Source organism: Nycticebus coucang, chromosome 6 (assembly GCF_027406575.1).
Source record: "Nycticebus coucang isolate mNycCou1 chromosome 6, mNycCou1.pri, whole genome shotgun sequence".
Lineage (NCBI taxonomy): Eukaryota > Metazoa > Chordata > Mammalia > Primates > Lorisidae > Nycticebus > Nycticebus coucang.
This window is the reverse complement of record NC_069785.1, coordinates 47,439,182-47,449,567: the sequence shown is the minus strand read 5'-3', so window position 1 is coordinate 47,449,567 and position 10,386 is coordinate 47,439,182.

The following is a 10,386-nucleotide window of genomic DNA, read 5'->3' as shown; positions in this document are numbered from 1 at the left end:
GATGATTCCCTTCCCCAGTGGGGCAGCAGTGTAGCATCGGTCCATTTTCAAACCCTACCAGCAGACCCGAGCTTTTCTCCAAGTGTCTCCTACCCCATGAAGCCATGATGTAAGCTAGGGAAGCATCAATCAGTGCAGCAGAGGTAGACGCCACATGGGGCCAACTGTCCATGTAACAGAGTCAGCCAGCTACAGGCCCAACCTAGCCAGATGGAATCTCCAGGTGAAGGTGTCAAAAGCACTCTGTTGAAAAAAGCTGATTGAGATGTACCATCAGGTTTGGGAACCAAAGACAGGCAGTTACCTAGCATCAAAACCCAACATGGGTACAAAGAAACCTTCAGTGCATAAAGTAGACAGGGTCTTTGCCCTCCAGAAGCCCAACATCTAGTGGAGAGAACCAGTGGATACAAAATGCCTTTAATGAAGGTTTGAAAACTATCACTTTAAATAAGTTAACAAGATTGGAGGCGGAGCATGATGGCGGACAGGACGGACGTGTAGCCCACCTCTCCCAAGCCACCAGGTGAGAGGAAAGGCGGTCTGGACCTTCCCTGTGTGTGGATTATTGGAGTGGACAGACAGCTGGAGACACCTAGCGAACTGGCGGTTTGCTATATATGAGGGGTAATTGAAAATCACAGACTCTGTTGTAGAGATTCTTCCCTGCTCGGCCATGCCAGCCAGCAGGCCCATCCCCTACGGAGGTCAGCAGCTTGTAAATGCTGACAAAATCCAATTGACAAATAATTAATCCTGAACTGAGGGAGGCATCCGAAAGGAGAGCCACTCAAAACCACGGGGAACTGGGCAAACTGTTGGACAATTGAAGGGAAAGGATCCTGCCCCGGAAAAAGACATTTTGAACTACCCAAAAGGGCGGGCACCTTTCCCCCAGGTGTTGGAGGGGGCTGGCAGTTCAGGCTGCTCAGCAAACTGGCGGGCACCCATCCAAAAGGGAAACTCTGAACCATAAAACTCAGAATAAGTCCCCTAAGCGCTCCAACCACAGGAACCGGCTTGAAGCCTAGGACCCAGCTTTGGCTTCTGGAGCCGCGGACCGGCTTTGGCTGCTGAAGCCGCAGGAATCAGCTACAGGAGATAGAGCCGCGAGCCCGCCAATGACCGCACAAACTCAACACCACTTCCCTTATGGCCAATTGCAGTTGCCAGTTTGCGGGGGAACCTGGGAACAGAGTGGAGGGACTTAGGAAGCATGGACACCTGCACTAAGTGGGAAGGTCGGTAGCAAGTGCTATCTGGAAAAGAACAGCCGAGGTTGCACAATTCTTAGGCGACAAACTTTTACGGAAACTCCAAAATGGCGATGGCCATGGAAGGTGGTTACCATGGTAATGGTATAAACTGTAAATCAGGTATAAGTCTTGGAACCACTCACAGCGCCACCTGGTGTCCAGAAAGTATATTGCAGTATGAATATATTCCTACGAAAGTTGATCCCTACAGCAGACATATAGATATTTATAGGTATATTTCTACACACAAGAATATTTTTGTAGTTGGTACCATTTTTTTTTTGTTTTGTTTTGGTTTGGTTTGGTTTTCATGGGGTTTTGTTGTTGTTGTTTTGTTTTTGTCTGTTTTTTCCTCACCATTTTCTTAGAGGAGATTTCGATAATTTTTTATTATTACTTTTTATATAGATATATTTTTTATTTCTATGTCTTCTAATTTTAATTTCTTCTTTCTTCTCATTTAACATTCCTTCTAACACCACTTTTTTCTCTCTTTTTTTTTCCTTTCTTTCAATTATTTTACAATTATCACTATTTTTATTGCAGTTGTTCTTATATTGCTGTTGTCGTGGCTGTTGCCTGTATATCTATGTGTTTCCGTCTGTCTCTGTATCTATGGGCCCATGTGCCTGGTAACCTTTGCATCTGTTTATTTGTTCATTTGGTCTCAATGAGCTTGGTGCTACAAACTGCAACTCTGAGCTCCTAACACTCCCCACCACTCTCACTCCGTAATCTGGAGACCTGCCCCCCAGGAGTCCAGATTCTTGGGTGAACTCTCAAGAGGTGTAGACAGGACCTGGACTGCAGCTGGCCAGTGCTGACTCTGTAGCAAAGGAGTGAGAAGGCGACGGTCGGCTGAGAGGGAATTACACTGGAGCGGTGGTGCCCCGAGGTGCAAAGCAACAGCCATCTTCAGCAATAACAAGGCCCACTCCCAGATATCCCATAACCTCTCCTCCTGTCTTCCTGGGCAACCAGATGAGGCCAAGCATCTTCTCAATGGCAACCACCATGGAACAGACCTGGGACTGAAACACAGGCCCTGTGAGTAAAGGGTTTTCCTGAGATGGTACCGACCTGGGTGGAACACAGGGACTAGAAGACACACCCGCAGAGCTGGGAAACACCCAGGGTGGGGCTGATCCAGAGGACCGCTCTACTGAGCCTAAGACACACCTGGCCCTTAGGGGATCACCAGCCTATAGACAAAGGAGACCAAGAGGCTACAGCCAACAACTGATTGTGCTGCGAATACAAACCCGCAGGACTAAAGACAGGGCCTGAGGCACAGGTTCTGGGAACTCAAATCAGCCTCTCCTCTGCAGAAGAATCTGGCAAGGTCAGAAACAAACTCCCACAGGGTTGTTCCCTTCACCCAGTAACATAAACTAAGGGTGGGGCAGGAACTGAGTGAACACCTCCAGCCTCCATCAAGTGCCCAAGGTTGACAGGCCACACCACCCCCTGCTGGATAAAGACAGAGAATAGCGGCCTAGTCAAGCAGACACAGACTACCCTGTGACTTAGGCAGGTGCAAACCCCTGGAGTATCTGCTTACTGCAGACAACTGACTAGGTCACAGCCCTGTGGGGCTAGCAGCGACTGGGTGTGACAGAGCTGCAAGGTGGGGAAGGAGGCATCAATCTTCCCAGACTGATCTATTTACTGGTGGCTCTTCCTGACTCCACGCAGCACTGGAGCAAGCCATTTTAGAGCAGTCACCAGACCCCTGTGATCTAGTTCCTAGGGACCTCTTGAACTCTCCCACCTGAGGCAACTGCTGACTGAGACAATTGACTTGGACCTTTTGAACTGAGTCACTCACCTGGGGACTATCCAGGTGGTGCCCTGGGTGTGTGGCTGTAGGAAGGTTTGATTTTCCTTTTCCATTTGTTGCCTGTGGTGGGTGGGGTGACTTAATTGCTGATATTTCTCCACAGCTGAGACTTCAACCCAGAGTAACTGTTTCACTAGGGTCACACAGAAACCAGCTGAAAACAAGACAGAACCACTTAGCCCCTCTACACCAAACAGGGCCCCAGTTTCTCAGGCCACAGCACTGTACGGGTCCTCGACAAAACACCAGAGGAAAATCAAAGGGAATAAAACAATCATGGGGCAGAATCAGCAGAAAAACTCTGGTAACATGAATAACCAGAATAGATCAACCCCCCCCAAGGAAAAATACGGCAGATGTAATTGAAGATCCCATTCACAAACAACTGGCTGAGATGTCAGAAATCGAATTCAGAATTTGGATGGCAAACAAGATTAACAAAATGGAATTAGGAATTCGTGGAGAAATTCAAAAGCTGTCTCAAGAATTTAACGAATTTAATGACAAAACCACCAAAGACTTAGACACACTGAAACAAGAATTTGCAGCCCTCAAAGATATGAAAAATACAGTAGAATCCCTTAGCAACAGAATGTACCAAGCAGAAGAAAGGATCTCCAACATCGAAGATAAAGCCTTTGAACACTCCCAAACTCTCAAAGAGGAAGAGAAATGGAGAGCAAAAATGGATCACTCACTCAGAGAGCTCTGGGATAACTCAAAGAAGGCAAATATCCAACTCATAGGAATTCCTGAAACAGATGAAGTGGCCTCACTGGGCGCAGAGGCCCTTCTGCATGAAATTATGAAAGAGAATTTTCCAGACATGCCTAGAGAACCTGAAATTCAGATAGCAGATAGCTTCAGAAAACCCCAGCATGACTCAACCCCAATAAGACATCCCCCAGGCATATCATAATTAACTTCACTAAAGTTAATATGAAGGAGAAAATTCTCAAAGCGGCCAGGCAAAAGAAATCTATTACCTTCAAAGGGAAGAACATTAGAATGACTGCAGATCTCTCTGCTGAAACTTTTCAAGCCAAAAGAGGGTGGTCATCAACGTTTAATCTTCTCAAGCAAAATAACTTTCAACCCCAGATCTTGTACCCAGCTAAGCTGAGTTTCATTTATAATGGAGAAATTAAATACTTTAATGACATACACATGCTAAAGAAATTTGCCATAACCAAACCAGCTCTTCAGGATATTCTCAGACCTATCCTCCATAATAACCAACGCAATCCTCTACTACAAAAGTAAACTCACTCAGAAACTTCTGATCAAACTCCAACTTCCACAATGGCAAAAGGATTAAAAATGCCCACTGGACTTTCGAAAAACTCAATACCCCAAATTTTACCAAACTTATCAATACTCTCCATTAATGTGAATGGCTTAAACTGCCCTCTAAAGAGACATAGGTTAGCTGACTGGATACAAAAACTCAGGCCAGACATTTGTTGCATACAAGAGTCATATCTTAACTTAAAAGACAAATACAGACTCAGGGTGAAAGGATGGTCATCCATATTTCAGGCAAATGGTAACCAGAAAAAAGCAGGAGTTGCAATTTTATTTGCGGATACAATAGGCTTTAAACCAACAAAAGTAAGGAAGGGCAAGAATGGTCACTTCATATTTGTTAAGGGTAAGACTCAATATGATGAGATTTCAATTATTAATATCTATGCACCCAACCAGAATGCACCTCAATTTATAAGAGAAACTCTAACAGACAGGAGCAACTTGATTTCCTCCAACTCTATAATAGTCAGAGATTTTAACACTCCTTTGGCAGTGATGGATCGATCCTCCAACAAAAAGCTGAGTAAAGAAATTCTAGATTTAAATCTAACCATCCAGCATTTAGATTTAGCAGACATCTACAGAACATTTCATCCCAAAAAAACTGAATACACATACTATACTTCTCATCAGCCCACGGAACTTACTCCAGAATCGATCACATCTTAGGTCACAAGTCTAACCTCAGTAAATTTAAGGAATAGAAATTATTCCATGCATCTTCTCAGACCATCATGGAATAAAACTTGAGATGAGTAACAACAGGAATCTGCATACACATACAAAAACATGGAAGTTAAATAACCTTATGCTGAATGATAGCTGGGTCAGAGATGAGATCAAGAAGGAAATTGCCAAATTTTTGGAACAAAACGACAATGAAGACATGAACTATCAGAACCTCTGGGACACCACAAAGGCAGTTCTAAGGGAAATTTGTAGCACTGCAAGCCTTCCTCAGGAGAACGGAAAGAGAGGAAGTAAGCAACTTAATGGGACATCTCAAGAGACTGGAAATGGAAAAACACTCCAACCCCAAATCCAGTAGAAGAAAAAAAATAACCAAAATCAGAGCAGAACTAAATGAAATTGAAAACAAAAGAATAATACAGCAGATCAATAAATCAAAAAGCTGGTTTTTTGAAAAGGTCAACAAAATAGATAAACCTTTGGCCAACCTAATCAGGAAAAAAAGAGTAAAATCTCTAATCTCATCAATCAGAAATAACAAAGATGAAATAACAACAGACTCCTCAGAAATCCAAAAAAATCCTTAATGAATATTACAAGAAACTTTACTCTCAGAAATACGAAAATCTGAAGGAAATTGACTGTTACTTGGAAGCACGTCACCTTCCAAGACTTAACCAAAATCAAGTGGAAATGTTGAACAGGCCCATATCAAGTTCGGAAATAACATCAACCATACAAAATCTCCCCAAAAAGAAAAGCCCGGGACCAGATGGTTTTATGTCAGAATTCTACCAAACCTTTAAAGAGGAATTAGTACCTATATTACTCAACCTGTGCCAAAAGGTAGAAAAAGAAGGAAGACTACCCAACACGTTCTATGAAGTAAACATCACCCTGATCCCCAAACCAGGAAAAGACCCAACAAGAAAAGAAAATTATAGACCAATATCACTAATGAATATAGATGCAAAAATATTCAACAAGATTCTAACAAACAGAATCCAGGAACATATCAAACAAATCATACATCATGACCAAGTTGGTTTTATCCCAGGGTCTCAAGGCTGGTTCAATATACGTAAATCTATAAATGTAATTCAGCACATAAACAAATTAAAAAACAAAGACCATATGATCCTCTCAATCGATGCAGAAAAAGCTTTTGATAACATCCAACATCCCTTCATGATCAGAACACTTAAGAAAATTGGCATAGAAGGGACATTTCTTAAACTGATAGAGACCATTTACAGCAAACCCACAGCCAATATCATATTGAATGGAGTTAAATTGGAATCATTTCCACTCAGATCAGGAACCAGACAAGGCTGCCCATTGTCTCCATTGCTCTTTAACATTGTAATGGAAGTTTTAGCCACTGCAATTAGGGAAGAAAAGGTGATCAAGGGTATCCACATAGGGTCAGAAGAGATCAAACTTTCACTCTTCACAGATGATATGATTGTATATCTGGAAAATACTAGGGACTCTACTACAAAACTCTTAGAAGTGATCAAGGAATACAGCAGTGTCTCAGGTTACAAAATCAACATTCATAAATGGGTAGCCTTTATATATACCAACAATAGTCAAGTTGAAAAAACAATTAAGGACTCTATCCCATTCACAGTAGTGCCAAAGAAGATGAAATACTTGGGAGTTTATCTAACAAAGGACGTGAAAGATCTACATAAAGAGAACTACGAAACTCTAAGAAAAGAGATAGCTGAGAATGTTAACAAATGGAAAAACATACCATGCTCATGGTTGGGAAGAATCAACATTGTTAAAATGTCCATACTACCCAAAGCAATATATAATTTCAACGCAATCCCCATTAAAGCTCCACTGTCATACTTTAAAGATCTTGAAAAAACAATACTTTGTTTTATATGGAATCAGAAAAAACCTCGAATAGCCAAGACGTTACTCAAAAATAAAAACAAAGCAGGAGGAATCACGCTACCAGACCTCAGACTATACTACAAATCGATAGTTATCAAAACAGCATGGTACTGGCACAAAAACAGAGAAGTAGATGTCTGGAACAGAATAGAGAACCAAGAGATGAATCCAGCTACTTACCGTTATTTGATCTTTGACAAGCCAATTAAAAACATTCAGTGGGGAAAGATTCCCTATTTAACAAATGGTGCTGGGTGAACTGGCTGGCAACCTGTAGAAGACTGAAACTGGACCCACACCTCTCACCATTAACCAAGATAGACTCTCACTGCATTAAAGATTTAAACCTAAGACATGAAACTATAAAAATACTAGAAGAGAGTGCAGGGAAAACCCTTGAAGAAATTGGGTTGGGCGAGTTTTTTATGAGAAAGACCCCCCCGGCAATTGAAGCTGCTTCAAAAATACACTATTGGGACTTGATCAAACTAAAAAGCTTCTGCACAGCCAAGAACACACTAAGTAAAGCAAGCAAACAGCCCTTAGAATGGGAGAAGATATTTGCAGGTTATGTCTCCAACAAAGGTTTAATAACCAGAATCCACAGAGAACTCAAACATATTATCAAGAAAAGAACAAGGGATCCCATTGCAGGCTGGGCAAGGGACTTGAAGAGAAACTTCTCTGAAGAAGACAGGCGCACGGCCTTCAGACATATGAAAAAAATGCTCATCATCTTTAATCATCAGATAAATGCAAATCAAAACTACTTTGAGATATCATCCAACTCCAGTGAGACTAGCCTATATCACAAAATCCCAAGACCAGAGATGTTGGCGTGGATGTGGAGAAAAGGGAACACTTTTGCACTGCTGGTGGGAATGCAAATTAATACATTACTTTTGGAAAGAGATATGGAGAACACTTAGAGATCTAAAAATAGATCTGCCATTCCATCCTGTAATCCCTCTACTGGGCATATACCCAGAAGACCAAAAATCACACTATAACAAAGATATTTGTATCAGAATATTTATTGCAGCCCTATTCATAATTGCTAAGTCATGGAAAAAGCCCAAGTGCCCATCGATCCACAAATGGATTAATAAATTGTGGTATATGTACACCATGGAATATTACGCAGCCTTAAAAAAAGATGGAGACTTTACCTCTTTCATGTTTACATGGATGGAGTTGGAACATATTCTTCTTAGTAAAGTGTCTCAAGAATGGAAGAAAAAGTACCCAGTGTACTCACCTTTATTATGAAACTAATGTAGGACCTTCACATGAAAGCTATAACCCAGTTACAACCTAAGAATAGGCAGAAAGGGGAAAGGGAGGGGAGGGAGGGGGGAGGTAGATGGAGGGAGGGGGATTAATGGGATTACACCTGTGGTGCGTCTTACAAGGGTATATGTGAATCCTAGTAAATGTGAAATGTAAAGGTCTTAGAAAAATAACTAAGAAAGTGCTACGAAAGCTATGTTAACTAGTGTGACGAAAATGTGTCAAACCATCTATGAACCAAGTGTATGGTGCCCCATGATCATACCAATGTACACAGCTATGATTTAATAAAAATAAATAAATAAATAAGTTAACAATTACAAACTACAGTTGGTTACTTACAGACAAGATAGGGCAATCAGAAATGGCCAATGCTACTCCTCTGTGAAGAGTTAAGTAGAATTTAGACAAGCAGAGGGGCTGAGGAAATTAACACCAGGGACAGGAACAGCAGGAGCAAATACAGAGAGGTGAATGAGGCTTTAGTCCGAAGTGTAATCAGGGCAAGGGAGAACCCAGGACTAACCTAAAGGAAGCCCTGGGTAGCTCTAGTTTCATTCCACAACTTATTGACAACCAACAGCTTAGATTTTACAAGACTCCTAAATTCAAGAATTGTGCTTCCTGTTAGACCAGAGGTAGCCTAACTTTCAATTCCATAAATGTTCTACGTGCAGCCCAGGTTCCCAAAGGAATGGAACACGGAGGAGACCCATAGGACAATACAGAAAAGGGAGGAGCGCCCTCTTGTGGCTCGGACCTGACTTTGCCGCTTCCTAGCCACGTGACTGGCGCAAGGGGCTTCTCTTTAAGCCTCAGCCCTCCGGAAAACACCAGTAACATGCGCTCGTTTAAGGTGATGCTGAGGATTAAATGAGAAATTACCAGCAACGCGCCTAAACCAGTATCTGCCACAAAATGCTGGATCAATTGCAGTTATTAATATTTTGGTTGTGATTAGGATAATGGGTGGGCAAACTCGTCTCAGCAGGAAACAGCACTGCCCGCCCAGCGCCCACACAATTTAACAGAAACGACCCTATTTAACTAGGAGTTATTTTGGTTCCCTAATATTATTCTACATATATTAAATCTCACCTACTGGAAGCATAAGCCGCACGCCGTGCTTACTGGCTTGTCTTCGCAAGCGTCAAGTCTCATACTAAACATTAGAAACCAGTGCTACTCAGCTTGTGACAACTTTTCAAAGGCTTTATACCTCTAATGTGGAGTTAGAGTGAAATAATAAAATCACGCCTTTGTTTACATTTAAATAGCGTGAGCCCTTCCCATTCTGTTGTCTCACTCACTCCTTTGTTTAAGAAATATTTATTGGGCGTGTCAGACGGAGGCGTGGCGAGCACCTGGCTGTGGGGGACCCGGGGGTCTGCGGGGGGTCGAGGGGTGCAAAGGTGCAAAGAGCGAGCTCGTGGCACCCTGGAAAAGATGGGTCATTGTGCCTTTTAAGACGGTGGGAAGGTGGCTGGGGACACGGACCGGGGCTCCGGTGACAGAGTTCAGGCTCCTTTACCCAGGGTACGGGCACAGGTAGTAAACAGACGCAGCATGGCGGTTCTTCTACCTGCTCCAACCAGCGTTCAAGGCACAGTAAGTGAACAAACCTCCGCGAGGGCAGCTCGAGGGCCAGGGTCTCGGCAGGGGGCGCCCACAGCCCGGCCGTGAGCAAACCGCGCGCTCGCCCCTGCCCGGCTCCGGCTTCCTGCGCGGAGACTTGGAGGTTTCTGTCCCAGAGTGGGCTGAGACGCTGAGACGCTGAAATAACTACTGTCAGCAGATGCTGGCAGGAAGCCGTGGGCCAGAAACCTACCCTCCCCGGAGGAGCAGCGGTTCTCCTTCCTGGTCAGCAGGATGCTGCGCCTATGTCCTAGGGAACCCTCTCTGTGAACTCAGGCTCCCTTAGACTGGAAGCTTCTCTCCAAAGTTGGAACCCAAATTATCCCAGCAGCCAACCAGGCCTCTTGCAATTCATAATTATAGAATGAATGAACAAATTAACACTGATGTTGTAGAGGATAGGATGTGTTCCCCTTCCTTATAGCAAAGTCAGGTTTCGAAGCCCAGAATCTCATGGCA